Source organism: Lissotriton vulgaris, chromosome 7 (assembly GCF_964263255.1).
Source record: "Lissotriton vulgaris chromosome 7, aLisVul1.2, whole genome shotgun sequence".
NCBI lineage: Eukaryota > Metazoa > Chordata > Amphibia > Caudata > Salamandridae > Lissotriton > Lissotriton vulgaris.
The window spans coordinates 279,942,207-279,948,745 of record NC_141695.1 but is presented as its reverse complement, the minus strand read 5'-3'; positions in this window follow the sequence as shown (position 1 = coordinate 279,948,745).

Genomic DNA, 6,539 nt, shown 5'->3' with positions numbered 1-6,539 from the left:
TGGGAAAGGAGAGAAAGAAGTGGAAATAAGGTTGAGAACAGAGCTAGATAATAACTGTAAGGAAGCTTTGCACATCAGAGGAACACAAAGGCGAATTTATAGCTAGTCACTGGTTCAAGTGACTTTTTGATTTAACTTTGAATTTTGGTACTAATATTTTTCATTTAAGTTTCAAATAATTGAATGCAAAGGAAAGAGATCTGGATGAGCTACTTAACTGACTGCTCACATTGAGCAATTTGAGAATGAAAATGTTAGAGAGAAAGGGAAGGACTTTGAAGGAAGAGGCAGCCAGAAGAAGAGAGGGAGAGTGATGGAGATAAAGCAGGAGAAGGAGAGTAGAAAAGTAATAAAGGGAGATATAGAAAAAGAGGGAGAAATCAATTCATTGAGGGAAGGGAGACAGAAAAACAAAATGGGACTAGATAGAGGCAATGTACAGAATAATTCAAGTGTAACAGGTGACACAGGATAACATGAACTCTTTTAGAAAAGATGAAGGGAGGGACGAGAGAGGACATGTAAATGGCAAACTTGAGGACGTGATGGGAAATTATACAGATTAGGCAAAATAAGATGAGCAATTTCTTTATACAGTGTTCTGTTACCTATTGGTCTGGCTTATGTAACTCTAAGTAAAATAAAGGAAGGCTAGTGAAGTGAAGGCTAGAGAGAGGATAAAAGATATGGAGGATGTTGTACATAGCTTATTCCTTTCTGTCCTTTCCCTGCCTGTCCTGGCTCCAACCTTCTAGACTGTTTACATAGTTCTCTCTGTGTCACCATCAATGATTCCATTCTGTGTCAGTTACTTCCTGGCCAGATGGGAAACGGTCCTGTTACTTTTCTATCTGCTGCAATAAACTACTTACCTGCCACCTTCCTGGATGTGGAGTCTTCTTATCATTTACTACATTTTGGCGACTTCTGGATGGGAGCATCTGGCCATTCCAATTTCGTTTGCAGCTAAAGAAAAGACTGGATAAACGGCGATCCGTTCCCCAACGAACTCACGAGTTGCAGCGTTTGTATTTCCGACGACTACCTCTTCTGCAGCTGTTTGACGTCGAGATTTCTATATCCGTAATCTTATTTCAGCGTTTCTTTGCCTTTTCATCTTCAGTTGCCGTAACCAGCGTCACTTAGCAACGGACCCTAACAACAACGGTGCGTATGTTGTTCTTCCTGTTGCCATGTCAACTGCCTCGCGAGGAATTGTGAGCGCGAGCAGTGTCAAGAGCGTGAGCTGTGTCTGAGCGTCTTGCGCGCTCACAGGAACACTGAACTCCTGGACGCTACGCGTTGCCTACGCGAGGTCATTAACGTGACCTCCGTGACGACATACGCAAGCGGCCATCTTTGTTCGTGTTAACCTGTGCTTACCTTCGGCACTCCGACGCTGAGGGGTTTAACACTGAGGCGATTCCGCGAATGAACTTCAAAGACTTCAGTGCACAAGGAAACAGGCAATACAAGTAAGCGTGTTATTTGCTGTGACTCAGTTATTGTTTTAACGCTGAAAAATTTAGCGCTGTGGCAATTCCGTGAATAGATCTCATAGACTTCAGTACACAAGGAAGCAAGCTTTACAAGTAAGCTTGTCATTTACTGTCAGACATTTATTGTTTTAACAATATTGGCAAGCAAGTTGAAAGTTAATATTGAGTATTTTAAAGTTCGTGACCTCATATTACATTAAACTCACAGTGCTCCGTGGTCAGCGATAAGTTTTGCAAGACTATCATGGCACAATCCATAAATGTCGCCCTTCCTCCACAATTCTTGAGCGAACCAGGCAATCCTTCCACTCCTTGGGAGGACTGGATCATTATGTTTAATGACTATATCGAAGCCCTGGATGGAGAAGGTTTCTCTGCCAAGAGAAAGAAAGCGCTATTGATGACCACATTGGGAAAAGAAGGGCAACGACTTTTTAAATACTTACCCCAAGTTCTTTCTGCCACTTCACAACCTTTGGATGAATTCAAAGAAGCCATTGCCAGGCTGGAGAACAGATTCGGAAGAGAGGAAAATTTAATCCTTCAACGTTATAGATTTTATAAAAACAAACAACTTGAGGGTGAAAGTATAGATGATTTTGTTGCTCGCCTACGCGAATTGTCTGTGAAATGCAACTTTGGCCAAATGGCAGATGAACATATTAGGGACCAATTAGTTGTACAGGCTAATAATAGAAAGATCCAGGAACGCTTGTGGGCCGCAAAGAACCCCACTCTCAAAGTAGCAATCGAGCTTGCTAAAGTAGTTGAGGAGAGTGAGAAATGTATTAAGGAATTAACAAAAGGTGGTTCTGATTCCAAAGTTGCTGAAATATCCCATAAAATGGTTAATAGCGATATTAGTGATGATGAAGCGGCTGCTGTTGCGATAGTTAGGAAGAAAGGTTATGTGTTACAAAAGAAGAATATGCTTCAACAGTCGTTCAATAGGCCGCAACCACAGCCTAGTAACAAATTTGTGTCTAAAATGTGCTCTAGATGTGGGAGTTATTCTCATACATCTGATGCAAAATTTTGTTTTGCTAACAACAAGGAGTGTTTACGGTGTGGTAAATTAGGCCATTTCGCAAAAGTATGCAAGAACAGAACCAACCAAAGAGTTACTGTAGTGAGTGATTACAATGACCTAAAGCGTGATGTTAACAAAATACTTGTTTTGTATGATTCAGTATGTGCGTGTGACGAAAAGAGAGAGCGGATAATCAAAGCTAAGTTTTTGATTGATGAGAAAAATGTCGATTTGATGGTTGACACCGGGTCCAAGTGGACTATTATTCCCTCGTCTATGCTGAAGGAGGTATGGGGAAATAAATGCCTGGATGTGTGTGATATCTTTCCATCCGGTTACCAGGGTGAGAAAATCAACCTTCTTGGTTACTTTAAAGCGATGATTGTTTTCAAAAACAGGTCAACCTGGGGCAAGATTTACGTGTCCGTGGATGGTCCCGCAATACTGGGACGTTCTCATCAGTATGACCTACACATAATTGTTAATCCCAGAGCTGATGAACCTGTTCTAGTTGTGGATGATTGCTACATTGATGACATTCTTGCCAATCATAGTCAGGTGTTTCGCGAGGAATTAGGTGAACTACAAGGATACACACACAGAATACTGTTAAAGGAGGGCAGTATTCCTGTACAGCACAAAGCGAGGCGTGTCCCTTTTGCCTTGCGTGATGAGGTTAAGGCTGTTTTGAATGAGATGCTTCAGGGGGGTATCATTGAACCGATTGAAGCTTCTCCATGGGTTTCTCCCGTAGTTATCTCACAGAAACCCGACAACAAAATTCGTTTCTGTGTAGACCTACGCTCTTTGAATAAATGCGTTGTGGCTGACATATTCCCTTTACCCAATATAGGCGAATTACTTTCCACCCTTAAGGGGGCTAGATTCTTCAGCAAGTTAGACCTTAAGCACGCCTATCACCAGATTCGTCTGGATGACAGCTCAAAACATCTTACAGCTTTTATTACGGGCGAGGGAACTTTTCAATTTACCCGGTTACCCTTTGGTCTAATCTCTGCTGCCAGTGTTTTCCAGCGTATGGTTACCGAGGTATTCAAGGGATTAGATAAAGTTATCTTCTTCCAAGATGACATTCTCATTTTTGGCGATTCCTTGGAGGAACATAATTGTGTTTTACGCAATGCTTTAGGTAGAATTGTTGATGCTGGTCTCACGTTACGTCGTGAAAAATGTGCATTTCTGGTCGAAGAGGTCGAATATCTGGGTTTCTGTCTCTCTGCTGAGGGTGTAAGGCCTAAGAAAAACCTCTTAGAAGCAATTGAACTGGCACCCTCTCCTGTGGATAAGGAACAACTCAGGTCCTTCATGGGGCTAATTGAGTTCTATTCTAAGTTTGTAAAAGATTTTTCCTCGAAGACAGCTCCCTTAAGATCTTTGTTAAAAAAAGGTGTCAAGTTTTCTTGGATGAGTGAACAAGAGTCTTGTTTTAACAGCATCAAATCTGAGCTTAAGTCCTCAGATGTTCTCACTCCTTTCGACATTAGACGTTCTTCTGTTCTGATGGTCGACGCAAGTGGTGTTGGTCTTGGGGCTGTTCTTCTTCAGAAACATGAGAGAGGTGAAAAAACTATCGCCTTTGCTTCTAGGCCTCTGTCTACCTCTGAGGTCAATTATTCTGTTATCGAGCGAGAAGCCCTTGCGGCTGCATGGGGTGTTAACTATTTTAGAACATATCTGTGGGGTTCTCGGTTTGTTCTTCGTACAGATCACAAACCCCTAGTGTAGGAGAGTAGGGTCTGCAATCCTATGATCACCCAGATTTTTTTGCTTTTGTTTCACTGGTTTACGACTTTCTCTGGCTGTGGGCCTGCCAATCAGACCCACAGCCTGGCTGTTCTCTTTCTAAAATTACAACATGTACCCTAGGTGCATTTACCAATTGGTACTGGGCCACCTTATCAGACCCTGTAACTCAGGGCATAGGTGTACCCAGGGCCGCCAGGGGCTGCAGCATGTATTATGCCACCCCTGACTGGCCTCCTAAATTTGACACAACTGGCTGCATGACAGCTGGGGCAAAGTCGTGTAATCACCCTTTGCTTTAGGTATAGTAGCTCTATATCTAACCATCCAATGGACACCCGAGTTCCTATCAGTCACTCCTATGGCAGGCCTTGACAATCCTGAAGGCAGAGTGCATGGGCTCGTGTGAACTGTGTTCTGGCCCGAGCCGAGCCGGTTGCAGCTTGCGGAGAAAAGACCCAATGGCTGTTCCATGATAACGCGTGCCACATCGGTAACTTCGGTGTCGCGTTATCAAGACATGTCGAGTAAGGTGTCATACGAATCGGGATGCTGCCCTCTCACCAACTCTGGCGACGAGGTTAGCATTCCGCCCTTCTAGAGGGACACGACATGTACGTAACTGTGAACCCCGGTTAAAGTTAACGAAAGCCTCAGCTCCACAAAATGGATGCTGCCACCACAGACACGAGTCTGACCTCCTGCTGCTGGGAGTCCTTCCAGCGAGGAGCACTTGGACAAAGGGTTTCCTGTCGAGGGCGGTGTTCGCACCGTCCCAGACAGGGTTTGTGTATTCTGGGTAGGTAGGGCTTTTGCGAGAAGGTGACTGCGGAGTGGCACCCCGGTGCTCACTACGCATCTGCCGGTTAGAACCAGTTCCAGGGGCGACAGCCCTGGCCTGGGGAAAGTCCGGCAGGGGAGAGGGGTGTAACTACCCCCCTCCCTGGTCCCACCCTTAGGGCAGGACCTAGTCATGTAACCGCCCCTTTCTTTAGGATAAAGGCCGGAGCGGGGACCCTTCCAAATTAGATCATCTTTGAATCAAGAATACTTTCTACGAAAGGACTTCAAGACTCTTCTCAAGATTTCTCCCTTGTGGCTAAGGAGTAGTCACCCTGCATCAGCGGGCACCATCTAAGAACTCTGCGGTTTGCTGTAAGTCCTTCCTCAAGGAATCCGACGGCCCAGCTCGACGAGAACCGGCTTCCCTGGCACCTCTGACCTCTACCCACGTCATCAGCTCAGCTGTGATCTGTGGGTGCGACGAGACCTCGAGGGACCGGCCATCATCAGAACCTGCACGCTCTTAAAAACCAGCACGACCATCGAGGTAACTCTCTGGTGAGTGCTCTGGGGTCCGAGAAGCCCCGACCCTGAGCCGCTCCAGCACCGAAGTGCAGTCTCCCAGCATCTCCACGATCTGCGTGGGGCCCTTCTGCTCGCTGCTCAGCACGTTGTCTGGTCACTAGCCGCTGGCTTGTGTCCTTCTGTGACGACATCCGAGAATCATCACTGCCGGTCTGGTTGCTCCAGACTGGCCCTTGCTTCCATCTTATCGAGAAGCACCCCGGACCCTCCTGGTCCACTCAAGACGCCGACAGCGACATCCGTCGTGGGACAGCTCGCACCTCCACCGTGGTCGCCGACAACGCCTCCTGGTCCGGGAGACTGCAGAGCCTAGCGTCGCCCACTCACCTGGTCGAGGTGACGGCCAACCGGTGCCTTCCTGGTACCCTCTGACTACTGGCTAGTAGTACGAACTTGGTCCCCTCTGCTTTCAGGTTTTATCACTCTCCGATCCAGGCTTGGATCTCTACGAACTATTCAGCACTGGTCGCCGGCCAGCAACTCCGTTTCTTCCGGCTCCTGGCTCGTCAGCGAAGACCCCGACGCCTGTAAGACTTGTGCAGCCGCAGCCCTCGTGGCTAGGTAACTTGGCATTTCAGTGCCTGCATAGCCTCCTTACTCTAGGGTCCCGAGTCCCTCGCTTCCGACTTGCCTTAACCTTTCCGTGTCCTCGGACGCTTGTTTTAACTGTGCACTTAAAGTATTTGCTAAAGAGATTTGGTTTGTGCTAAGTACCCTGTCCTCATAAAGAGTACAGGGCTGTTGTGATTCTTAATAAATATACTGTTTATTTTCATAACACTTGTGTGGTGTCCTTTCACTGGGTGTTCAAGGGGTACATGTGTGGTAAACAGCTGGCTTAACGCGCCCTCTCGAGCCTTTAGCCTTAGACTGCTCGT